A 27,072-nucleotide genomic window follows, 5' to 3' on the forward strand; every position below is an offset into this window, starting at 1 on the left:
AGGTGAAGACGTCCGTGAGGAACTAACTTCTCGAGTGACGACAGGTGGCCGATCACGACTTGCCATTGCTGAGCTGCCTGTTACCTGCCGAGACAGGAACCGGCCGGCTGCCTCCCTGAATTTTGCTGATCCTCAAGGTCTGCGGGGCGGACTTGAGCTGCTACCGTATCGATCAGCATACCCAGGTACTTCATCTTCTGCTTGGGTTCGAGATCGGACTTCTCGTAGTTTATCACGATCCCCAGATCGCGACAAAACTTTAGAAGTCGATCCCTGTCCTGCAGCAACTGCGAGCGGGAGCTCGCCAGGACCAGCCAATCGTCGAGATACCTCAGAAGACGTATCCCGTGCGAATGGGCCCAAGCAGACACCAGCGTGAACACTCTCGTGAACACCTGTGGGGCGGTTGAGAGACCGAAGCAGAGTGCCCTGAATTGGTAACACAAACCGTCCCGTCGAAGATGAGCGGAGGTACTTTCTGGAGGACTGATGGATGGGTATTTGGAAATACGCATCCTTCAGGTCCACTGAAAGCATGAAGTCGTTCTCCCTGATGGAGTCCAGCACGGAACGTGCCGTCTCCATCTTGAACCGAGTCTGGCGAACAAATCGGTTCAGGGGAGAGAGATCTATCACCGGGCGCCAGCCCCCCGATGCCTTTTCCACTAAGAAAAGGCGGCTGTAAAAGCCCGGTGACCGATCCACTACGACTTCTACAGCTCGTTTGGTCAGCATGGTCTTGATCTCCTGCCGAAGAGCGTCGTCCTTTGAGGATCCCAGAACATATGTCTGCAGATGGACCGGGTTTGGAGGTGAGGGGTGGCCGAGATTCGAAGGGTAGTAGATATCCCTCCCGAAGAAGGACGTCTACTATCCAGGTCTCGGCACCGTAGCGCTGCCCAAGTTGCCCAATGGCTCGCCAGGCACCCCCCCACTTCCGGCAGCTGGTGAGGGGGAACGCCGTCCCTAGCGTTTCCCACCTCGCTTCGACTTCTTCCCAGCACCTCCTCGGGAAAGGAGGGCTGGGAGGAGGGCTGGTTACGGCCTCCTTTACTAGAAGTTGAAGCAAGGAAGAGTCTTTCCTCGGGGCTTCGATGGAGCAGCCGTCTTAGCAGCCGAGGAAGCGCTAGCTAAACTCTTAGGCTTAGCCGCAGATGTACGAGGTTGCCCAGAAACCTTCGTAACTGCCTGGTGAACCAGACGGTCACTGTCATCAGTGCGCCGTCTTTCCACCAGCAGCGTCCACCATCTCTCTCCGGGAAAGAGAGCGGAGGAACTCTTCATTGGTCCGTTACGTAGTCCATTTACCGCTTCACGCCCGGCCCCCTTGGCTACTCGTGTAAGGACAGCGTCCCTACGACGGAGAACCAAGTTGGCCCACAGGTTTGCCGTCTGATGGGCGAGGTAGGAGATGGCCCTACCTCCAGACTGGCACAGTCTCCTGAAGTCGGGGTCGTCTTCGAGGGCACGCGCCCCGGCGTCGGCCGCGACCTTGGATACTGTGAGGGACCACAGATCAACCAAGAGACTGCCTGGAAAGCTGCCATAGCGGTAGCTTCCAGGTCCCAGTGCCTCCTGCTGCGAGAACCATAGGTTCTCTGACAGGAGCTGCTGCCAGGGACACACCTGGAGTTAGCCTAGCTAGCTCCGGGTTAACCTGTTTGGGCGGTATTGGTATCTACTGATGGCACGTAGAACTTCGCTGTCGCTGCAGAGGAGGAGGAAGTAGCTTGGAAGACCGTCCTGACTTAAGTGAGTCCTCCACCGTCCTGAGACGAAATACTCCACCTGGTCAAGGACTGAGTCTGCAAGCTCCGATCGCGGCAGTCCCACCGTCAATTTGGGTTCCCTCTTCGGGCCCCAAAATGACTCGAGCCGGGACGTGGGCTCAGATGGTGGTAGCGGCGATCCTTCCCCCAGGTCGTTGTGCTGACCGAATCAGCGCAATAACCTGGGCAAAGTTCCTCTGGATCTCAGGAGTTACAGTGTCCTGAGGAGTAGGACCGTCCAGTCCTCCAACAGGAGCAGCTCTCGAGACCCTCCCCCTCCTTCAGAAGGAGGAACAGCAACAGACCCCTGACGGTCGCCTCCAACCACTTGCCGCGACGACCTGGCTGGTCCTACAACCATGCTGGTTTCGTGCGGCGTCGTGGCTGGGATCGTGAGCGGCGCACCTCTCACGATCACTCCTGGGTACCTCGCTCTTCCCGGTGTAGCCCGAGGAAGTTGAAGGTATAGGAGAGACAGACCTGACGCTCCCCCCAGTTCGCTGGCAGGACCAGCGTACGTGGGGGGCTGCAGCCGATCACCCAACCCGCGGTGGGGATCGTACTGCAGGCCTGGTCGTGCCGCACCACCTGTGGCGAGCGGCTCGACTGAGCACGTCGACCCCGATCTCGTGCGTCAGACGAGCTGCTGCTGGCCACCGTCTCCGTCCGGTCCCTGTGGGAGGCGGCGGTCAGGTGATCTGCAGAGCTCGCTTTCGCGGTGAGACCGGTGAGCGTCCTCACGGCACGTCAAACCGCTGGTACCAGCCGAAGCTGGTGCCGTTGGTCGAGGGGACCTCTTCTCAGCCTCAACCCGTGGCCGGTCAGAGACCGTCACGTCAACCCGAGGTACCGGCTGGTCGCTACGAGAGCGGCGCTGGCCTGGCGAGCGTCACTTGCGCGACTCTCGACAGTCTTCTGCTCCGTGCCTCTGTCGTGACGGTGAGCAAGCTCAGGCGTTCTTGACGTTGGCTGCACGGTCGCCCGAAGGAGACCGTACACTCCGGACCTTCTCGCGAACGAGAAGTCGAGCCGGTACCTGACTTAGCAAGCAGTGCTACTAAGACCAGGCGCGGATGTACCAGCAGTAGCCAGCACATCCTTGGTCCCCGTCTTCTTCTTCTTCTCAGAAGAGGAGACGGGACACCCCGTTCCCGAGGGAACAGGAGGACCAGCAGAAGCACCCCCCCCCCCGTCACGCCAGAGCGAGACGGGCCCTTCGAAGGTCCGTAGGAGCCTTCTTAGGGGGGGAGGAGGCGGAAGCCTTCTTCTTCTTCGGCTTGGAAGCCTTAGAAGTCGAAGGGGAAGAGGCGGCAACAGACGACGAAGAAGACGATGAAGACGACGACGACATCTTCCTCTTCTTCTTCCTCTTTCTTCGTCAGCTCTCTCAGGACGGACGTCAGGTCTTCCATCCACGGAAAAGTCGGGCCAATTGCCGAAGCAACACGCCCCCGACTGATCCTGTCCGGAAAGACCTGAGACCGGTGCAGCACCTCCATGACGAGACGCGACGTGGGCAGGGGCAGGCACGGCAGGAGACGGCAGGAACACCAGCAGCAGGCCAGCAGCCAGCAGGACCAGCACCAGCAGGAACCAGCACCAGCAGGACAGCAGCAGCAGGACCAGCACCAATAGGACCAGCACCAGCAGGACCAGCACCAGCAGCAACATCAACATTAGAGTCCCGCACCGCGCGCTTCGTAGGAGCGGCGCGAGGGCTGGGCCAGCAACACTCGCTGCAGGTAACGGCAGGTACGGGCAGCATAATCCGGCGTCACAGACCTCTCCATCTCAGCCAAACTCATCATTGGGACGGGCGGTAGATCCAGGGGCGAACTTTTGGGGAGCAGCGAAAGTCGGGCGTCGGCAGCACATAAAACCCAGGTGGCGGCGCACGCCCCTCTTAGGGCACGGCAGCGATCGGCATTTGAATTGACGCCGTTGGAGTCACTGACGCAATGTGTTGCGTATACACCACATGAGGAGGGGCGGCGTACGCTGGTGTTGACACTGTATTGGTCGTAGTTGTAACCACACCATGAGTTACACTGCCGACCCCGCTAGCCGTTGAAATCAAGCCCTGGATACGGGGGCGCCCTGCAGTCCCAACGACGCCCACAACCTGTCCAAGGTCGTCACTCACAGAAGGCACACCTGAGGGAGGAACAGTCGGGTCAGTTAGAGGGGCACCCTCACGCCTGGGGGAGGACGAACCCCACCCACCCAGAGCGGACGGAAGACCCCGAATACAATTGCACATCCGGGTATCGGGCACCCTCCTCCACACTCGACGGATCGAGTGAGGAGAAGGACTCCGAAACCCCCCCCGCAGGGGGAGGGGAGGCGCAATCGTGGGGGCTGAGCTGGAGGCAGGAAGGATGACGAGTATCCGTAACCAAAGGAGTCGCTGGAGAGCTTTCCGACGACTCCTTGGTCAACCTACGCCTCTTCCTACCCTCGTACAGCACCCACTGCGCCTCGGACAATTCACCATCACATCACATGGTTCGGTTCGGGAGCATTCTCGCCCCCGACACGAAAAACATAACTCATGAGGATCAATATCTGGGTAAGAGCGGAATCCGCCGCATTTACGCCCCTCCAACCCGGGACACACTCTACGGGCAGTTGGTGGGCGGGCGCGGCGAAAGCTCTTCTTGATCCATGATTAATTAATCTTCACTCAATGAAAAATGAAAACAAAGTACTTACAATTTTTCATTCAAGACCACACACAAACCAGTCAGAAGAAATTGTAACATCCAAAGCACACGACGAAAAATAGCGGGCAGAGCGATGACGAACACGTCCTGTCACACCACGGCCGAAAGCAAAAGTGATTCTTCACGCCCGAGCGCAGCGACGCGCGCACGACCGGACAAGCAGTTAACTACCGTTCTCCCCTTGTTCGAAGCTTACGACCGTCCCAGCTGCCGCTAGTTACCTTCCTATTGTTAAAGGACCGAGGGTTTTGTATTACGTATCGGAACAACTGGACTTTTAAGATACATTTAGGCATTTCCCTTCAGTTATAAATATTGTAGGCTAAAATATATTCACCTGTCCAGTACTAAATGATTTTCAGGTTTTTTATTTATATTTGCCGATTAATTTTTACATTTGTGCTACCATTACGTGCTGCTCCTTTGGATACTGCCACTTAGCATTATATGATAGATAATTTACTTTTAACATCACTAATTACCCATTAAAGTATAGTGTTTTCTGTGTTGTCTACCTTTGTCTTTCTGTAAAAGGCTTACACAGACATAGTGGCTCCATAAGGTACGGTAAACCTACTAAGAATCTTAGGCTATAAAACCTTGAAAACCTTTTCACCAGTGCTGGACTTCGTCCTAAGGAAAGATCTGCCATACATGCATTCCTGATGATTTTTTATTTCTCATTTTGTGACTGGCTATTTCCTCTTGGAATGTATTACTCACAAGTAGCAAAAGTTGAAAAGCCTGTTTGTTTGTGAGATGAGGGAAATGACAGAAAAAGGAGTGGCCGATATTAGGGCATGATACCCGATTTGCAAGGAGGTAAAGAGATGTTGCAGAAACTGGGGAATGTTTGAAATTGCTTTTAGGAGGAGAAACAAGACAAAATATTTGAGCAACCAAGATAAAAAAGCTATTATCATCTTGGTCAAGAACAAATAAAGTCACTCACAATATGGAAAAAGTACTATTACATATCCACAAGATGTGAGCAGTGCGTGAGAGTCAGTATGCACTACTACCTGTAAAATTTAGAGATGAATTATCTACATTAAAGAAAAATGTCAAAAGGCTTCCCCAAATTTTCATGCACTTCTGTGGGGACTTGTCACAATCAAGCATGTAGTCAAGAAATCTTCAATAAAGCATTTAATAGCAGTGCTACATCTTGCTCTGATACAACCAAATAAAATAAATGATGAACACCATAATTTGATGGGAATTTAAAAACTTTAATAGTTGCATAATGTTTACATAAAATCTATAAAAAAATTGTTTGCATCAGGAAAATAAAAATCAATCATTCGACAACTTTGCAATGAATCTTTTATATTCTATAACCATAGTATAGTATATATATATATATATTATCACAAGAGGTATTCACAGACTCTCACACTGGAGAAACCTACTTGTTCAATTTTCGGTTACCGAAACATAGAGGGGATCTTGGAGGGCAGACATTGGCACCTCCCAAGTCACCAAAAGAAACTAACATGGGTGCTGCAAAATAATGAACTAATTTCATGTCATTAAAGATCTCTTAGTAAGAAAATACAGTGCAGATGTCTGTCCTTCAAGACAATTGTCTGACATTCATCCAAAAAAGGCCAAAAAAAAAAAAAGGAGAAAAATGGGTGCTACAGAACAGCCTGGCATCATCAGCTGGCTATGAATACCTTGTCCCCCTAAAACTATTTATATTCTATATACAGTTTACATAGAAAAACAGTCTACAGCATTCTAAGCATTTTCCCTCCTCAAACAAATGAAATCTAAAGCATGGCATACTTAGGCTCATTCATAAAAAAAAGTAATCTGATAATGATCACCAAAGCTTTAAAAAGGATGGATACAAACAAATGAGAACTTACCGACACTACAGAAGCACCAGTGAATGATGAACCCAAGTCCTTTTGTACATTCCTTCCAATGAATATCTTTAGGAAAAAATAAGTATTGAAAATCTACACATGAAGTGACATTTTCATACGAATTGAGCTCAAGCAAAACTAATTCCATCCTTGTTTATAACCACTATTAGGAGTAGAATGATCAAAGAGAACACAATTTTCAGATCTAAAAAAAGGAGAAGTTATCTTTAAGCCTATGTAGATGTATTAGACACACCAATTCAGTACCATCCTTCATTTATCATAGAGCAGCAGCTAGTGCAAGCCTGAACTCAGGTATGGCGAGCTCAAGCTAAGCACTCTATTAACCCCAAGTCTGTTGAAACCTACGTAGGTAATAATAATTTGAGTAATAACACTAGTAGACTATATTTCAAGAAGAGCTTTACAAAAAGGCCCCAGTATATCCCAAGCCAACTGATGATTCCAAACGTTTCTCAGTTGGTCCACCGAGCAAGGACAGGCAAAGATTAAGTTACCAAGCAGTTAATTTTGCCCAAGGTTAGATTTGTTTTTAATGTGAATTTTTTTCTGAATGAGCAGTTTCCTCCTACAAATGGGAAGGTGACTGTGAAATCAATATTGCATCAATCAGAGAGAGTTTACTAAGCTGATCTTATTCTTCCTGTGAAAACCTAATTAAAATACATTTTAAAACATATACATCACAAAGGTCATTTAAATCATTCCTCAAAACAATAACATACATAGTTATCTGAAGCTATCTATGTTTCTGTGAATAAAATTAAAATAGCTCAAGACTAAATATTTACAACTGACGAGCAAATACCTTTACAGCCCGAGGAAAGAGCGTTTTTGTTTATTTTTTATTTTATAAAACATAAATAAATACTACCCGGCAAACGATCATTACATCGCAAGAGTGAAAGTTTCCAGCCCCAAGAGTGTTGAAGTGCAACCCAATTTCAGAGGTGGGATGCATTCCAGCTTCACTGAGGACTCTTCCAATCAATCGAAAGAAAAATTAGGTATGAAATTGTGACTTGTGAAAATGCTTGCAAAGTGCAAGGTGATCTGTATAATGAAAGGATGCATTTCAAACATACAACCACCAGCAATAACCTAAAATACTCTGAATATTCATTTACAGTAGCGTTCAAAGGAAAACATGACAGATTTGCTTGGACACTCAATGTTTTCTTAACATTCTCACATTAAAACGCAACAATTTGGAATGCTTCCCAACACCGTACAGCCACTCAAAGATGATTGGTAAGGCATGCAGAAATTATTAAATTTATTTTTGATCCATACTATAAATGATGGTGATGGTGATGATGATAATGAAAAAGGTGATTATGACTGTGAGGTCTTGCCAGCGACTACTAAGCACCTGGGTACTGTAATCAACCACCCACTTAATTAATTAAGAAGGTGAACAAGAAACCAAGCTTCTTCTCTACATTTCATACTAAGTCTATTTTATAAACATAATTGGAATGATTCAACAGTCCACCTCTACTAGACCAATACTATATACTGTTTATATATACGTACTGCCCTACTGTATGTGGTAGTTTTATACAACATGATTAAATCTGAAAATAGTTTAAATGCTCCTTTTAAAAAAAAATGTTAACAATTCAGCCTCATTTCAGAATTTTATACAGTTTTTAACCGATATTTTCTTATAAAATTATGCATAAATATAACACTTACTTACAACTCTAGGAAATACATCATCAAAGTATTTCTAACATTCTCATTGCACTCAAAAGTCATCCACACAAACCTTCTCCCAAAGAATGTACAAAGTTTCATTATGAAATACCTTACAAGATCTACGATGTCTTCCACGACTTTTACAATGCAGAAATTTGTACAGTCACCGATAGTCTTTAAAAAGTGATCATAATTAACTTATTTGGCAACCTCTATTCTATAACTAAACATTATTGTTCACTGGGTAGTCTCTCTCTCTGAGAAATGGAGTTTGCAGATGAAGTCGACATAGTGTGGCTGCGGATGCTCGGATGCGTTATATTGAACACAATGCCAATTCGCAGGAAGAAACGCCGCAACACAGCCCGTAATTCATGCTTCAAGTTGAAGCACATTATCTCGCACAGGAAAGGATAGTAGTTTGGATGCATGGGCTGCAAAACTGTGGAAGCAAAGGAATGATAAATCCACAAGGTAAACAAATCAGGGGTTTAACAACTTCTTGATGTTCAGGAAGGGTCATTATATATATACAAATTCCCACTATCCCCTATTCCCCTCCAATCCATATCCAACAACAAATTTCATTTTGAAATTAAAATCAAATTCCTCATTAAATAAACCAGCACTACAACACCATCAAAAGTAACCAAAAGGCTTTTGATTGACAAGGTCAAACACTAAAATAATTCATGGCAGTTACTTATAACAATCATAAATTATAAACTAAAAATATCGTACGATAGAATGGATATACAAAGTAATATTTTAAGATTCAGTTAAACTACTTGGTAAATAACAAATATGACAATTTGTCGAAAAATTGCATTTTTCTAACTATACAAAACCTGAGGTCCCTTTAACAATAGGAAGGTAACTAGCGGCAGCTGGGACGGTCGTAAGCTTCGAACAAGGGGAGAACGGTAGTTAACTGCTTGTCCGATCGTGCGCGCGCCCGCGCGCACGAGAGGTGAAGAATCACTTTTGCTTTAGGCCCATGCAAAAAGTTGCAGAGTGAGGGGTGGCATGAGGTGGGACTATATGTAAAAAGGACCTCAGGTTTGTATAGTTAGGAAAAATGCAATTTTCGACAAATTGTCATTTGTTCCGATACGTAATACAAACCCTCGGTCCTCCTTTAACAATAGGAAGACTCACTTCTTGGTGGGAGGAATCTGAGTCTTTTTGGTGAACAGACTGGTGTTCGTCCAACCCTGGAGTGCCTCCCTGGTCGTAAGAGCAAGGGAGGGATCCAAACCTCTGTCCGATTGATCGGGGGTGCACCGCAGGATCAATGGTCAGACCTCTGGGCCAAGTACTAAGAGAGAGGCAAGCGTATCTCTTCGTACCAGCAAGCAAGAACTTGTTCCTGTTTTCAAGAGACAATCATAAAATGATTGGGTTTGTCTCAATTTGGCATCCACTTCCTCCCCCTTGTTGGAGGAAGGTGGATGGTATTTACTCCTATCCCTACTGAAAGGGATAGGATGGTGCTCTATTGAGTAGCTCACCTGCATCTCGTCCTTACCCAGCAGGGTGACGACCGTGTGGCCCTCTACCCAAAGGTAGAGGGAAGAAAAAGATGGGAAGAGGAGCCAGTCACACTCTCATTCCTCATCCATTCTTACGGTCACACCAGGACTCGATGCTGTTCAGCCTGCGAGGGTCTGGGTTAACTACACAACGTGTTGAGCAACCACCACGGTTCCCAAGGAAAAAAGATCCAAGGAACTGTGGGCAATATCCTGAAGGTAGAAGGAGGTGCATGCGGTCCGGTTGGACCAGGCGCCTGCCTTCATTACCTGCGCCACGGAGAAGTTCTTGCGGAACGCGAGAGAATGATGAAGAGGCGTCCTCAACTCATCCTGGGTGTCGAGTTTCTTCAGACAGCTCCGTCGCACCTTCACAGGACAAAGCAGCATAGCCTTCGTATCGGAGGCGGTGACGTCCATTAGGGAGGTATTGTGAAGGACTCGAACCAAATCGTCAGTTACCGAAGGGTTCTGAGTCTTCGCTACGAAGATCGGTACGAAATCGAGCGTCACAAATCCCCATCCCTTTGTGCGTTGACTTCTCAAGAGAAGTCATGCAGTTACCTAAGACGAAAAGAAGGGAATAGTCGTATGACCTATCCCTCTTCTCGACTTTGGTTATGTACAGTACTCATACTGACAAGCTATTAAGACGAAGTAATGATTGCTCTGGAACAACCGAACTAAGTCCACAGCATAGTTCGTAACTGACTCGGACGCTCTGACAGCTGCCGACTGACTGGTTCGGAATCAGTAGAGGCAAGTTGTCCAAGCATCCGGGTAAGTCACGTGACCTTCGCCCTTTAAAGAGTTATGCTGAGAGACCAAACAAATAATATTTGTTGTTAGTCACCGATGCCGGACGGCGCGGCGATGATTCTCTTAATGCATAAACTCAAAAGGCGAAAGTCAATTGCCTTCAAAAGACCGAGGTCCCTGATGGCAAGAAAATCTCATAGACGTTGAATCTCAGCTTAAGGAGAAACAACACTATGTGACGTTGAAGACGAAGGTAGGCAATGAATGCAACCTACGTCTTCCAGCTGAATCGAGAGAAGGAATCTCAAGATTCTAAACCTGTGCTTACAAATGACTGAAAACGCTAACCGCCATTTCATTGCTGTCCGTTGCAATGAAAGCGGGCGTTCTTCAGTAATGAAACACAGGGGAGAGCCGCTTGAAGAACTGCTTCTCATGGGCTGAACGTTTGGAAGTAGAGCTGGCAGGTGTGGGAGTAGGCGATGTCTTTCATAACATCTGCTAATCCGGGGTGAACAATGAACAATTGTACACCTCCGAATACAAGATATTTTGAGGACAAACTCAGATTCCGCAAAAATCATTCGCATTATCGGGATACGATGCAGCAAGAGACTATTACAGAATTCTGTTACCGTGCGGTAAACAGAAAGATGAGAGTCGAATAGATATCTCTGTTTAAAATTCTCGCATACCGAAGACGATGAATACTAGCGTTTCTCAGCAGTAGATGGTCATTCATGTATGCGAGAATTTCCCCGTTAATCAGAGACTTAAGTCCGTGATTGTTGGGCAGAGATACGGTTGTTATTCAATCAAAGCAGGTGAGAAAGACATAAACAACCGTCTATCTCAAAGCGGCAGCTGATACTGAAATGCCTCGGGCAATTCAATACGCAGTAGCTGTCGCTGACTCGTCATCCTGAGTTGCCAAGTAATCCTTCCACGAAGGAATGCGTTCGGCTAGAACCACCGAGCATGATATGCTCGAGCAATTATATTTAAGCGAAACGAATTTCGGTAAATATAAAAGCTAAAATGGTGTTGTTGTGACAACACCATAAGTATATAAAATTGAAACTGGAAACTCCTGGGAGGTTGCAGGCAACCCGGGTTTTGCAGTTCAATTAGAATACTTTTCGTCTAAGTCGCAATCCGTAGAATAACCAGGATATGCGCCTACCCCTCGGACCATTCAACTGCTTAGCAGAATCATGTCGCGAGGTTAATATACGTAGTATATTTGTAGGATTCTGAACAACGCATCTCCATCCTAAATTCTTCCTTCAAGAAAACAAAATAAGGATTGGAGATCGACCACCTTCGTTCTCTATTAAAGAAAGAGAGTGAAGGAGAAGTCTTCCTCGAAGGAAAGCTTCAATGGTGAACAGAATACTAAGACGATAGTTCCAGCCAAACTGGATATTCCCGTCCGTTCTTCTCTATTCCAGGTTGGTCGCCTACTGTGAGATAGTCCTTTCTTCAGCAGCAGTCTTCTTCCTAATGCTAGAAATTCAGGAATTCGAGCATAGGCGAGGTTTCCCGATTATCGTGTAACATCTCGGGGATTCTCGTCTCGCTCACTTTGGACCGTGGTCTCGCCTAAGTGTTTGGAGATCGTAAGAAACTCTAAACACTCTGAATGCGCTAGAAATTCCGTAGAATTCTAAGCAGTCTGCGAAACCCCCACCGAATTCGTCAAACGATATCGGCTGTGGTCCTCTCGATTCCCGTAGAAATCGAGAATGGGCAGGATCCCTCCTCAACGACCGGGGCTTACGTCAGGTAGGACCCGAAGGTCCCCCCTGGTAGCGCAGTCCCCAACGTGGGATCCTACAGAGAAATCTCTGTAGGATCCTTCCCTTTCCCTCGTAGCCGTAAGGAGAGAGGGAATGGGGGAGGAATTGGATACTCGCTCGCCTTCCCAGTGGAACTAGCAGTTGGAGAAGAGTAGGAGCAGCCATCGCCTTGCGGCGATGGCCTCTCAGAGTCTGGGAAAACGTATCGTCAGGAGAAAACGTTTTCCCGAGGAGGGTTACGAACTCTCCAACTGTAGGTAAGGGTCTGCCGCACTGTGAACGTCGTCTGGGTGGGCTGATCGACACCTGACAGGAGAGAGCCGATACCGTCCTCCGACTCATTCCAGTCCTCGTCGAGGTCGAAACCTCTCAGGAGGACCGAAGGAGTATTTAAATACGGTGTCCGAAGACACGTAGAAACGCCGCTGTCGCAGTAGAGGAGGTGGAAGTAGCTTGATCGACCGGCCAGAACTGAGAGAGCCTTCTTGTCCGGAGACGAGAGACTCTGGTTCAAGAACAGAATCGGTAAGCTCCGATCGCGGCATACCCACCGTCGGTTTGGGTTCCCTCTCGGGCCCCAAAAACGACTCGAGCAGAGACATGGCTCTGCTGGTGGGAGCGGCGATCCTTCCCCCGGTCGTTGTGCTGACGAATCAGTGCAATAACCTGGGTAAAGTTACTCTGAATCTCGGAAGTTACAGCGTCTTGAGGAGTAGGGACCGTCCAGTCCCGCCCAACAAAAGAGCAGCTCCCGGGAGGACCCTCCTCCTTCAGAAGAAGGACCAGCAACAGATCCCTGACGGTTGCCTCCAATCACTTGCGCGTACGTCCTGGTTGGTCCTAAGACCAACCTGGCACGTGCGGCGTCGTGACGGGATCGTGAGCGGCGCATCTCTCACGATCACTCCTATATACCTAGCTCTTCCTGGCGTATGCCGAGGAAGTTGAAGGTACGGAGAGCAGAACTGACGCTCACTCCCCCTGACGGTCGCCTCCATCACTTGCGCTTACGTCCTGGTTGGTCCTAAGACCATAGTGGCACGTGCGGCGTCGTGACGGGATCGTTAGCGGCGACCTCTACGATCCATTCCTAGCTACCTCGCTCTTCCCGGTGTAGCCCGAGGCAAGTTGAAGGTAGTGGAGAGACAGACCCGCTCCCCCCCCCCGCTCGCTGCAGGACCAGCGTACGTGGGGGCTGCAGCCGATCACCAACCCGCGGTGGGGATCGATCTGCAGGCCTGGCCGTGCCGCTCACCTGTGGCGAGCGGCTCGACTGAGCACGTCGACCCCGGTCCCGTGCGTCAGACGAGCTGCTGCTGGTCACCGTATCCGCCCGGTCCCTGTGGGAGCGGCGGTCAGGTGACCTGCAGAGCTCGCTTTCGCCGTGAGACCGGTGAGCGTCCTCGCGGCACGTCAAACCGCTGGTACCAGCCGAGGCTGGTACCGTCGGTCGAGGGGACCTGGGGGACCCTCTTCCCAGCCTCAACCCGTGGCCGGTCAGAGGACCGTCACGTCCACCCGACGGTACCGGCTGGTCGCTGCGAGAGCGGGCCGCTGGCCTGGCGAGAGTCACCTGAGCGGCTCTCGACAGTCTTCTGCTCCGTGCCTCGGTCATGACGCTGAGCGAACTCAGGCGTCTTAACTTTGGCTGCACGGTCACCGAAGGAGATCGTACACTCGGAACTTCTCGCGACGAGAAACCGAGCCGGTAACCTGGCTTAGCAGCAGAGCTGCCAAGACCAGGCGAGGGTGTACCAGCGGTAGCCAGCCACACCCATTGGTCCCCGTCTTCTTCTTCTTCTCAGAAGGGGAGACGGGCCCCGTCCCGAAGGAACAGAGGACCAGCAGAAGAAGAAACCCCCCCCGTCACACCGGAATGTGACGAGCCCTTCGAAGTTCCGAAGGAGTCTTCTTAGGGGGAAACAAAACCCGGTTTACCAGCTGGTCCGCTGCGAGAGCGGCCGCTGGCCTGGCGAGAGTCCACCTGAGCGGTTCTCGCCAGCCTTCTGCTCCGTGCCGTGGTCCTTGGCGCCGAGCGAACTCTGGCGCCGAAACTTTGGCTGCACGGTCTCCCGAGGGAGAGCGTACACTCGGGATCTCCCGCGTACGAGAGACCGAGCCGGAACCTGGCGTAGCGGCATCGCCGCTAGCACCAGGCGAGGAAGTACCAGAGCTAACCGATACTCCCTCCTCTGGTCCCGTCTATCTCTTCCTTACGGAAGGGGAGACGGGCCCGCTCCCGCCCGAAGGAGCAGGAGGACCAGCAGAAGGACCCCCCGTCCCACCGAGGTGGGGACGGGCCCTTAGAAGTTCCCGAAGGAGACTTCTTAGGGGGGGGAGGCAGCCTTCTTCTTCTTCGGCTTATGGGCCTTAGAAGTCGAAGGGGAAGAGGCAGCAACAGACGAAGATGACACCTTCCTCTTCTTCGTCAGCTCACGCAGGACAGTCGTCAGGTCCTCCATCCAGGCCGGAGTCCGGGCCTATTGCCGAAGCAACACGGCCCGACTGCACCTGTCCGGAAGGACCTGGGACTGGGGAAGACACACCATGGGCAGGACCAGCATGGACAGGCGCAGGAACCAGGAGCGACAGGAACAGCAACCAGCTCAGGAGCGGCAGGACAGGCGGCAGCGGTAAAACACAGAAGGGACAGCCAAGCCAGTAGCGGGAACCACATCAGCGACAGGTACGGCAGGCCCAGCCATCGCCTCGTAGAATCATCGGCAGCCAGCGTGGTACTGGCGGCCGGTCCAGGGGCGAGCTGCTGGAACAGCGGAAGTCTGGGGCAGGCAACACGAAGAAAACACAGGCAGCGGCGGCATACCCTCCTCGGTACGGCGGCGACCGGCCCTAGAAGCGGCAGACGGCGTCACCGACACAGCATGGGGTGTAGACCAGCGGGGGAAGCAGCATAAGCGGCCGTGAAGGTTGTAGTGGAGACCACTCCAAGGTCACCGCCCCAGACCTCGCTAGACTCTGCAGCAGATCGTGGATGCTAGGCACGCCCTGCAGCCGCAGTGGTCCATACCTGTCCAAGGTCGTCTCCCACGGCTGTAGCACCTGCGGTAGCACAGACAGATTAGTAAGAGGGGTTCCCTCACGCACGGGGGGGGGAGACAATGCCCCCACCCCGAACGGAAGGAAGACCCAAAAACAAAATACGAGGAAGCTGAGCTGGGGGGGCAGGAAAGAAGACGAAGAATCGGATACCAAGGAGTCGCGGGAGAGCTTTCCGACGACTTCCTGGCAGACCTTCGCTTCCCCTACCCCCGCACAGCAGTGAAAAGTAATATGAAAAATGAAACAGAATACTGCACTTGCGATTCACTTCATAGAACTTAAAGAGGGAAAAAATCAATTCCCGGTAAGAGCGGAAACTTGATCCATAATAATATGTGCTATCATAAATATATATGAAAATGAAACAATAACTGCACTTGCTATTTTCACTTTCACAGCAAATAAATCGTAAGGATTTAATTCCCGGGTAAGAGCGGAATTTGATCCAAAATTAAATTTGATTGCAATTAATAAATGAAAAATGAAAAAGAAAACTGCATTGCGAATCCACTTTCATTGCATTCTATTCATACAAATAAGAGGCTCTTGCCGAGCGCAATCAAGCTCTCGGCAACGAACGCACAGGGCAAAAATATAATGAAAAAGAGTACTTACATCTTTCAATTACACACTTCGCCCAAAATACATGACTCGGCGTGAGTGCGCCCGCCCTCGGCACCGAGACATAATTCAAGGGTTCAATTCATGAAAAGAGCGGAAATCGCCGTCTCTACGGCGATAGCTCCATGTTGATTCATAATTAAGTAATGAAAACAGTTGTACTTACAGTTTCATTTTCAAGTCAAACCAAACCATTAGTAGAAAACACAATATAAACAAAGCATACGACGATGAAGCGGGCAGAGAGCGATGACGAACACGTCCTTCACACCCGCGGCCGAAAGCAAAAGTGATTCTTCACCTCTCGGCGCGCGCGGCGCGCACGATCGGACAAGCAGTTAACTACCGTTCTCCCCTTGTTCGAAGCTTACGACCGTCCCAGCTGCCGCTAGTTACCTTCCTATTGTTAAAGGACCGAGGGTTTGTATACGTATCGGAACAATTTCACTTTTAACTAACAAGGCATTACATCAACAGAAAAAATGTTTGTTTATGGGTAGTACTATATTTATAATTTTCTGAAATTTTATAAAGGGTTCTAAAAACGTACCCTAGCTATTAGATCCCACTCTCATGACAACTAAGTAACTTCCTTGTTTTTTCAGTAATTCTTATCCACATTGTCTGTTATTGATAAGCAAGGTAGTATGTATCTTTGAAAAACAAATCTTGCATGATGTTGAATCTAGTCTGTTTCTGAATTCAAGGCAGTATCTAATTTCAGTCAAATTAGGGCAAATCTCTGTATCTTGTAAGTACTGTATACACAGTATTATATGAGATCCTACTACATTGAACTTGAAAATCAAATCACACTGGTAGTATGAGAGGGTGAAAAATTTTTTCAAGAACATTATGAAGATTTTCATTTGGTATGCAAAGCACAAATCCATCAAAGTTTGCAGATACAATAACAAAAGACTTTGGATAACTAGTATAACAAGAAAATTAATGCAATTCAATTAAACTCACCTGGTCATTGGACATTTTATGAATATTTGTTAGGAACAGAAGAATAAGGTTGGTCCAAGCTTCACGGTGCGATTCAGGTAAACTAAGGAAATACTCTAGGCCTGAGCGACAAACAGATATTAGTCTCTCTTGAACCTGAAAATATTAAAAATATATATATAAATGTCCAAGTTAATAGCAAATAAAGCTCCTATATGTAATATTTCTCAAACTATAAGCAAAGCTAACACATGGAAAGTACGTACTGTTACAATAGCACTGTTAAAACAACAACAAAATATATCCTAATTTCTACAGAATGAGACAAAAAAAAAAAGAATGTACCGAGAGAGAACATTACTCATTCACTGTCAAACCCCTAAAAAAATCTTCAAGGTTATGTGGGGCATGACCTCCAATTAAAACATATTTGAAGAAGAATGTAAAATTTGGTCACCCAATTTAATATTGCTCTTGAGCCTAAAACATTTGAAATCTGGCTGATCAATGGCTCTTCTTGCTCATGCAAGGTTCCATTTTACTTTGCTTCGATTATCTGTTTAATAACATTTTGCAAACTGTTTCACCTGAAGTTTAAAAATGTGACAAAGTGACGGCCTTGTGACTATAAAATGCAATTGCATTTTGAGAGAAAGGGCCCTTTTATGGGGTGAATACGTCCAAACAGTGTCCAATGTTCTAGACTTAAGAAACCAAAACCCTTAGACCATTACAGCAAATTTTGGCAGGGCAATTTAACTACTAATTCTACAAAGAAAGCGTGGCTAAATGTTTGCCTTGGCGTTTTAAACCTGTAAGAATTCACTCAATATTTTTTTTAGCCAAGCAATTTCTGGTCTGGAAAAATAGGAGCTGTTCCTGGTATGAAGTTTGTGGAGGTATGCTGCCTCAGAGTACTTTTCATTCTCTCTTGTTTATGCTCTTAAAAAACTAACTTCCTATAAATAATGTTGTAATAAGTCAATTACTGTAAAAGGGTGATTGTATGTATTACAATTAAGAATCTTTTTGCATGCATTAATTATATTAATCATGTTTTTAATCATACATATTTTGTTTAAATAAATACAAGAGTTTAATGCATTAATTACGTATACATGCAGGTTATTTCGTGTCTTTCAACTAAGTATAACTTTTTTCATTAAATCAAAATCTTAAGAAAGAACAAATGGTCTATGACATACACTATGCTCAAGTTGCTTCATCATTAAGCAATTTATATAAAACTGAAATTTACATGAGCCACTTCAATTACTTTATAGATAGATCACAAACATGTTAGCCCAAAGGCCAAGCCCTGGGACCTATGAGGTCATTAAGTGCTGAAATGGATATTAACTGCAAAAAGGCTTTAAAGGTGTAACCTTGCAGTTACACTGTGAATCAACTGTTAAACGAGGGTGGAAAGTAAGATGGTAGGAAGAGAATATGAACATTGATTCAAACATACATCTTCCAAATAATCTATTTATATTTTTATGACTATCTTTTAATTTCTCAAAATAAAAGGTGGCCACCACTAAAATCCAAGCTAGGTAAAGGTAAAGGTAAAGGCCTGGTTCAAGTCGAAATAAAAGAAAACACTGAAAAGCACATACCTGAGGCCATTCCTCTTCTCTGGACGGATCACCCAGCATGCGGAAGAGTATTCTAAGCGCACATGCCAACGATTGGGTCTCTTGTTTGAGGAGGTTTGGCTTCACACTACCCTTAAAGCCTGTAAAAAATAACCATCATGACAGTATAGTCAGATAAATGTTAAGTACTATAGTATATCACTAGCCTTGAAACTACTTGTATAAAAATGGCATCTCTAAAACAATGAAAGGACTGTTAATTAAAACATAACTTTTTAAGAATAAATGCTCACAAAACTAACTGTAAATAGTAGCACCACTACCAGTACTGTGTGAAAGTCTTTTATATAAAGCATGTTCCACTGAAATTTTGTATCTATTGCTATCTTCAATTCTTCAATAACTGATGATTAAATATACATAGTCTGATAATATACCATTGAGGACCTAATCTTTTCCTCTCCATAAGTAAACATTTCATTTTGAAAAAAATCCAGACAAGCTCAAAAACTTTCATAAAATCAGTCTTTTGCTTAGTCTCAGGCACACTATTTCAGGCTTTACAACACTTAACCAAGGAAATTCCTAGCATAATATTCTGAGTAATCATCAATTTTTAAAAACTTTACCTTTTGTGGTAAAATGTACTAACCTAAGAAAATGGATCATCTGCTATTAATATCTAAACTGGGGGACCTTGTAACCAATTAGCTCTCTTCAATCCAACTAACCTTCCTGATAGTGTGACCAGCTTTATGTTGTCATAGATGCATATTCAATGCCAAACTAGGATGAAGCATAGATTGATTATGTGACATCTTGTTTATTTAAAGTTTGCAGCCGAGGCAGCCCTAATTATCAAGATACATAGCAATTCTTTAAAGCTGGAATTGAAACTGATTTCATAGAGACCAGTCTGAATATTAGCATCTCATCATGGACAATCTTTCAAAAGCTATTTTGAAGATTTTCAATTTAAGATTCTGATGACAACATGGCCATAAATAAAATTTTGAAACCTTCAAATCATATTCACAGAAAAGATTTGGATAAGCTGAAATTACTAATACTATAACCATTTCCGTGAGAAAAAAACATGTCCCAGAGTATCATGTATGACAATGTGCCCATAAATACCGTACAGTGCACATTAATGCGACTGGGATTAGTTGAACGGAAGACAAGTATAACTAGGATGTAATGAACAAAAATATAATGAATTCCTATCAAATGTTCCTTCCCTATTTCCAACCACATATTACCATCCAAATAACAGAGTGTTTTTATCTATTCCGAAGTAACAAAACCCCTCATTAAAAAATTTTCCTGACGTTGAAGTAACCATTGCACTCCACACTCCAGCAAACTTGCTTACTGAATGCAAAACAATTTAACATTAATCAGACATTCAATATTCATTAAAAAAAAACCTTACAATTATCTCTTCATTTTACAATAAACATAAGAAAATTACTTTAATAAACCAATATAAGCATGATGTTTGCTAAACACCTACCAGCTTTCCACAAGAGGTTTTCTTTGTCATGATTTGAGTTAAAGGATTTAGCAAAAGAATGTGATGCCATGAGACAATCGAGGAGGGTGAAAAGCTGACTTGAGGAAAGATGGCGATACATCCCTTGGTCTTCTCTTTGTTCTCTTAAAACAGGTATAGGGTCATCACCAGCCTATGAAAAATAATTAGTAAAGTACACAGGCATACAAAAATGTTTTGATTACATAATGAATACATTTTTTATCAATAGTTTGAAGGTTATTAACTTAGAAAAAGCATCAGCACACTCCACTAGATGCCATGTTTCATTTCATTGCAAGAACTGAAAGGAAAATCAAAGTTGAGGATTCAGTTTACCTTTCTGAAGTATCAGGATCTATTATTGCTCCTACAATATTTCTAAGAACAATAAATCAGAAAATATCTCTAGTAATGATCAACCTTAGGAGCGCTAAATATGGAACACCAATACAGATTAGCAACTGGACTCAACAGCACCATTGAATAAATCAAATGCTGTTAAATAAACAGTATAATTACAGTAAAACTAGAGGAAATTTCCAAAACATTTACCTGAGCTAAAGCCAGGTTTTCTTGGTCTTCCTTCTTGCTCGTTGCAGGGAAGAATACAACGTTGTCAATGCACTGAATTAGCTCCAACTGGACAACACAACGGATTAACAGCCCACTAAATGCTCTTGAGTCCCCATTCACATTTCCTCCACTATTCTGCAAAGTAAAAGTCATAACAATGGACATCAAATAATTTTATTACAGTTCCTCTTCACAGCTACAAATGCTAAAATTTAAGGGAAATCAAATTGCAAATTTAATCTTTAAGTCCCTTGACATTCATTATTCAACAAATTAGTCAAAACAGTTTCATAGCTGGCTACCTATTACAAAGTAAGATGCTTTGATTCCAAATTTCTGGATAAAATTCTCTTATCCTTTACTATAATAACCCCAGACTTTGCAATGTTCAAAAGTACATATATTAAATGTGAAAATACTTTTTATATCTTCACCCAGATCATTACTGATGCATGAGGCAAACCCACTCTAAAAGAGATTACGCCATAAAGAATAATCATTTAAAAACGTGACCTAACCTGAAGCTGAGGACTGGATTCTGGAGGTCTCCAAGAAAGGAGTGCATGTGGTAGTGTAGAGTGGAAGATATCCAGAAGGCACTGGCACGTTTTATCCCATGTACTCTCTGTGAACTTGGGCCCGTTGCTAATCACAAGATTCTCCAAACAGTTGGTGCCTGATCGCGCTAGCTGCTCGTTATCTGCATTATGTATGAAAAAATTAATAAAAAACATATTTCACCAAGTTTTTAAACTATGTTAATATTCCAGTCCAAATTATTTCCTCAGTTAAAAAGTTAAAACAACTGCCATAAAAACAATCAGAATTTATGAGAAATCTCAAAACCTAAGTGACAAAAAAAACTGAAAAGTAATACAGTACCTCTTAAACTCAACATACAAGGTTTTGGCTTTCTGGATGTAAAAAAAGACTACAGGAAAGCCTACTTTAAAATCAAACTTACTATTAAATTAAAAAATCTGTATATGAAAAAGGTATCACATCTAAAGAAGTAGCATTGAAAAAGAATGGGAAAAACATAATAACAGCATAATTACTATGTAACGGAGTGTAAACACTGAGGTCTGATAAGTTGAAAGGTTGCTGATTTATGAATTTTGAAGCTTACCTTGCTGTACACACCAGTGAAGTTGAGTATATAAATCTTCCAACAGGATGGGACTGAGGACTTCAAAATACTGCGTAAACACATCCACAATAGAATACAGTGCATGATTGCATGTTGTAGTCATCCACTCATTTTTCTGTAAGAGATGTTTTTGAAACATGCAGTAAGTTCTTTCTTTATTCATTGATATCAGAATAAAATCATTTGGTTCTCAGTTTAGGGGAGAACTTTCGAAACCCCCAAATAGGTCAATGGTTCTAGAATCTAGAGATAATCCTTCTGTTTGAAACACCTGATTAACTTACTCCTAGATTTATTTTGAATGTCAATATTCTCTGATCATTAAAACCTATTAATAGTTGTAAAACGAAAACAAATCTGCCTTAGAAACCCTAATATGAACGACATTACAGATATTTGAAAAATTTTGTATATAATGCTATAATTGAAAAGGACTGTTAACAATCTCATATGATCTACATTAGTACCTATGTAATGTTCTGTCAGTAGTCAACATAGGTTGGTTAGAATAGGTTACTAACATTCTTGATGAAACTGCCACATATTAAAATGTTAGTTGATATTACTTCATTACAGGTAATGTATTAATAGTAATTTACATTCTACAAACTACACCATGTATATAATTTACTGTGCATGATTTATGGAATTGCAGTTGTTAACCATGCAATAAGATGTTCTCTAAAATCCCTTATCTAATTTCTACATGCATAAAGTATGATGTGGCATGATATGCACCTTGCATGCCTAAATCTTGTGATGCTTATGACAACTATAAATGTTATTGTACTCTTAAATATTATAGAGTAAAATATGACATCAGCATTATACAACATGTGAGCTGTAAACAAAACATATGCACACAGACATACAAGTCACTCAACTCCCCATCACCAATTATTTCACTTTCAAAACTGAGTGTTGGAATTATTTCACCAACTCAACTAACCATCACCAATTACTTGGAAAAAACAGAAAAACCACAAGATAACCCTGCTCAACCAATCTTACCTCACGAATGACACTTATTTCAGACGTCATAAATGGAATGAAGGGATTATGAATAATCTAGAAGTGCATTACATCACAAATTTTTTTCTCTATAAGGACAACTGGGATAAAATAGATGCTATCTAATATCACATGACAGCTTTTCAAGACTAGAAATTTCTTGATAGTCACAAGACTGATGCTTGTTCGGTGACACCACATAGCAAGAAGATATTGAATGCACAACTGTACTGTTGAAAAATTAACACGAAAATACATTTGGTCCCATTTTCTTCATACAACAGAAAGGTATTTACAAACGTGATGCAATACGTCACAATTAGCTTTTCAAATTCAATTATGTCACAGTATGTCACTACCTTTTTGATACTTTGTGAAAAACTATGTGAAAAAAAACTAATCACAATTCCATTACACAATAGTATGATTAATATTCGTAAAAAAAGCCAGGATAATGGCACACACCATTTGAATCTGTAAAATGTAAAACCATGGTACAAACACACGTGAACTCCCAGTCACCACATCATGGATGAAAATCTTACAAGTGGGTATCTCCATAAGATTAATAAAGATTTTTCGGAAGAATCCCAACACCTGGAAACTGAATGTGTAGGGAGCTCAGCATGAATTTTCTATGCATCAATATGGACAGAAGCAAAATCTAAATTAAAAATTTAAAGACAAATGGCCACTTCATCCCTGACTTTTTCTAACTGCAATCTCCAAACTTTTCTGCTATCTTTCCATTCCTATTGGCTCAAGTCAAAACCCCTTAAAATAAAAATTCTCTTCTTGACTTGGCCCGAGGCAACTGAATCACTATTTCCATAAGTTGTTATAGTCCTCTACAAAAAAAAATAAGTGCTGGATGAATTTGCAATACTCATATTTGCTGAAATCAATTTTTCTTACAAGTGAACCCTAAAATACCATAAAAGCAAACGGAAACCAGGAAACCAAAAACTATACTATAACCATTAATTCTTTCAATAAATTCTGGAAATTGTACTTACCATAGATAATAGCATTGTCAAGGAACTGGCTTGAATTTCCCTAGCACCAAGGAAAATGTTATTCGAATATTAAGCACAAACCTAACCACAACCCATTACCTTAAGTTATTTATCTCCTGGTTACCTACATTATGAAGCATTTGCTCCTATATTAACCTGCTAGTTATTTCACCACATAACCAATAAACTTTAAAACTCTCAAGCCCCCCAGCACTTTTGTCTTATAAAATCAAAACTTTTCTCATCAATTCATAAAAATCAAATTATCCCACCACCAACAACTTTTGATAACATTTGTCATTACTTTTAGAATGTAAAAGCTTTAATTAAGCATTCCAGTTTTCAATGCTTACTAAATTAAGTTTGCCAGTTAATAATAGCTTGTCTGTTAGTTCTGTATTCAGCATCTAAGCACCTTTAATTCTTTAATTCTTAGTTTTATACTCGGCTTTGTTTTAGGGACCTAAACTGAATCATAAAATGAAAGATGGTCTATTGCTGACAGCAAAATCAGAGGAGGAGGTGGAGAAACCTTCCAAGGTGGATGAGTGAATAGAGAGGGGTGAAAATTAAAGTAAGTACAACAGTTCATGGTGACTACATGTAAAGGAAGCAAAGAAAATGCTACAATCAGGAAGTAACCATTAAGTGGTTGTTGGAATTGTGTGAGAAAAAGCTCTGTTCTGTGTATTGAATTAAAAAGATGGTGTCATGAGATGTTCAGAATTACAAAATATATATTGGGTATCAGATCTGGTTTGGCCAATACTAATGTACTACTATCAGATCTGGTTTGGCCAATACTATAGTACTACTATCAGATCTGGTTTGGCCAATACTATAGTACTACAAGTGTTAAAAATGGAGAGATGCTACATTTCTGGTATATAAAACTCCCATTAATAGACAGCAAACAATGTTTATACTACTCTATGCAGCAGAAACTTGGACAGTGACAAGGAAAATAACAAGATTTTGAGGTTTGACCATAGCAGGTCAAACTGCCCAGCTGAAGCATGACATAAAGACTGTATTACAAATGGAAATTTGGCAGAGATGTGGGGAATCTGGAAGAAAGAGTGAGCTCCAAATGATTAAGATAGTCTGAACATGTGATGACAAGGGATGAGGAACAGTTCATCAGAGAAGCACTTGATAAAAGGCCTATTAGTTTAGGCCAAAATGCTGTAGAGCAGAAGAGTGACGATGAGGATAGAAGTGATTTCATGTCTAACCCAAAAATGGGAAAACCTGAAGTAAAACATTTATGTTGGTGATGATGATGAGTTGACATTACCTTGAAAAGTAGTAATCTAACCATTTTAAAAGCAACTAACAGCAAAGACACTAAGCCCATTTAGAGAACTTTTTTACATTGTAAAATTCTCTATGTGAAATCTGTGATTACACGTTACAACTCCATACAAATGCAAATACTTCCACATATATTTGCAATGCATTACTGGGTAATCAAAGAACCATTCACTGGCTACGAAATGTGAAGTACTGTAACCAGAGTGAAGTGGCTGCAAAATATTCATGACTAGTGTATAAAACTGAGCCCCCCTACACATTGGTAAAGAGGAACATTAGTAACATGCAGTTATGATAGCAAGAAGTTTAGCTTAGTTTACTCCAGCGAACGAGGCTTTTGTAACGAGGGAACACCAACCTCAGTCTGCCTCTCGCTTAACTCCACTGTGCTCTGTGATAAAAGGAAAATAATCATTAAGAATTTGAAACAGAGCAGTTAATTCATTCTCCCACCACCTTAGTATCTGAGAGGGTTATAATCAAATTGCTACTGAAACTGCTTAATGCATTATTAACTAAAAGGAACATACAACAAACAAAAATGAAAAAAAAAATACATGAACTTATTCTGAAATCAAAAGTAACTAAATGTAAAAACAAAAGCAACTATTCTTTGAAGCAAAATGCTTTTACTGATATGGCTAGCCTAGAGCTAAAATAAATTCTAGGTTTGAAAGACACTCACCTCGGTCTGCTGTTCTGGAAGTTTCATATTATCGAATATTCTGAACACAATCTGGAAGAGATCTTTCCACCAGTGTGATTCATAGGAGCCTCCATAATTTTTCACAACCTATAAATATACAATAAATGATTGCACTAGTTGCATTGATTCTTAAAAAATATGCTAAAGTATTAATCAAATTAACTGCAATAACCATTACCAGTGGTTACATAAGTCAAAATTACCATTATCCTTAGAATCAATCAAACAGATCAACATCAGTTGGTTGCATATGGTTTCTGAGAACTTATTTGTTCCCATTTCCCACGTCTCTCCCTTCTTTTTCCTCATTTGTCTTTTCTGGTTTTTTTCTTATTATCAATTTTCACTGTTTAACACTATATACTTACAAAAAGTAAAAGGGAAAAGATAATCCTTGAAGAAAAGGCAGAGAGAGAGAGAGAGAGAGAGAGAGAGAGAGAGAGAGAGAGAGAGAGAGAGAGAGAGAGAGAGAGAGAGAGAGAGAGAGAGAGAGAGAGAGAGAGAGAGTTATTCAGATATGGAATTTGTACCAATCCCTGCAGTAGATTTCAATCATTCTAACACTGCAGAAGTCACTGGTCATGTAAGCAATAAATTAATGTCAAAGAGTAAGTACAATATTTCTGTTACTGTCCCGTTACGCTCAAGTGATGAATCCCCCATACTCCAATCATGTTGCTGCAGGAGCTTCTTTCCTTAATTCTATTGTCTGTTATTGAAATTCTCTTCCTGCTCCTGCTTTCCCAGTCATATAAACTGTCTTCCTTTATGTAACAGATCTATTGCCTCAGTGGGTAAACTCAAAAATTATTTCCTTTGTGATAAAACCCTGAACAGGGAATAGAATAGAATATAGAAGTTAGGTCTAAGGCCAAGCGCATGAGCCAATGGCCACAGATTCCTTGCTTTACAGTCTTTAATTGTTTTATAACCAGTTTCCAGCTGGCACTAGAAGATTATCCTATTGTTAAGAACGAAGGTTTGTTTCGCGTAAGAACAAACTGTACATATCTCAAATATGCGCATTAAATAATAAGAGCATTATGATAACAAAATTACATACTGCCATACTAACCTCAAATAATACAGTCAATGCCCTTGTTCTGACATCCAACTTGCAGCGTGTGATGATGCATGAAAGTTCGAATAAGATGGGGAACCAGCCCCTAACCCATACTCGATCTTCTGAACAAACAGTTATGTCTTCTATGTTGTGATCACGAAATACCTGCAATCATATGTCACTGAACTGTTAGGAAGAATATGATATAACTTATGGGTCATGATTAATTTTGTGAGACTCAAACCTACTGGACTTAAAATACAATGAACTTTATCCATAAAATCCTCTCAAAAG

The 27,072-nt window shown here is 43.4% G+C and overlaps 1 pseudogene; it reads right to left on the reverse strand.

The window, feature by feature from the left end:
* Window positions 1–8,138: 8,138 nt before the first annotated feature.
* LOC135201092 (brefeldin A-inhibited guanine nucleotide-exchange protein 1-like) overlaps window positions 8,139–27,072 on the reverse strand; it is a 157,938-nt pseudogene continuing 139,004 nt past the window's right edge.

Source organism: Macrobrachium nipponense, chromosome 23 (genome assembly GCF_015104395.2).
Source record: "Macrobrachium nipponense isolate FS-2020 chromosome 23, ASM1510439v2, whole genome shotgun sequence".
NCBI lineage: Eukaryota > Metazoa > Arthropoda > Malacostraca > Decapoda > Palaemonidae > Macrobrachium > Macrobrachium nipponense.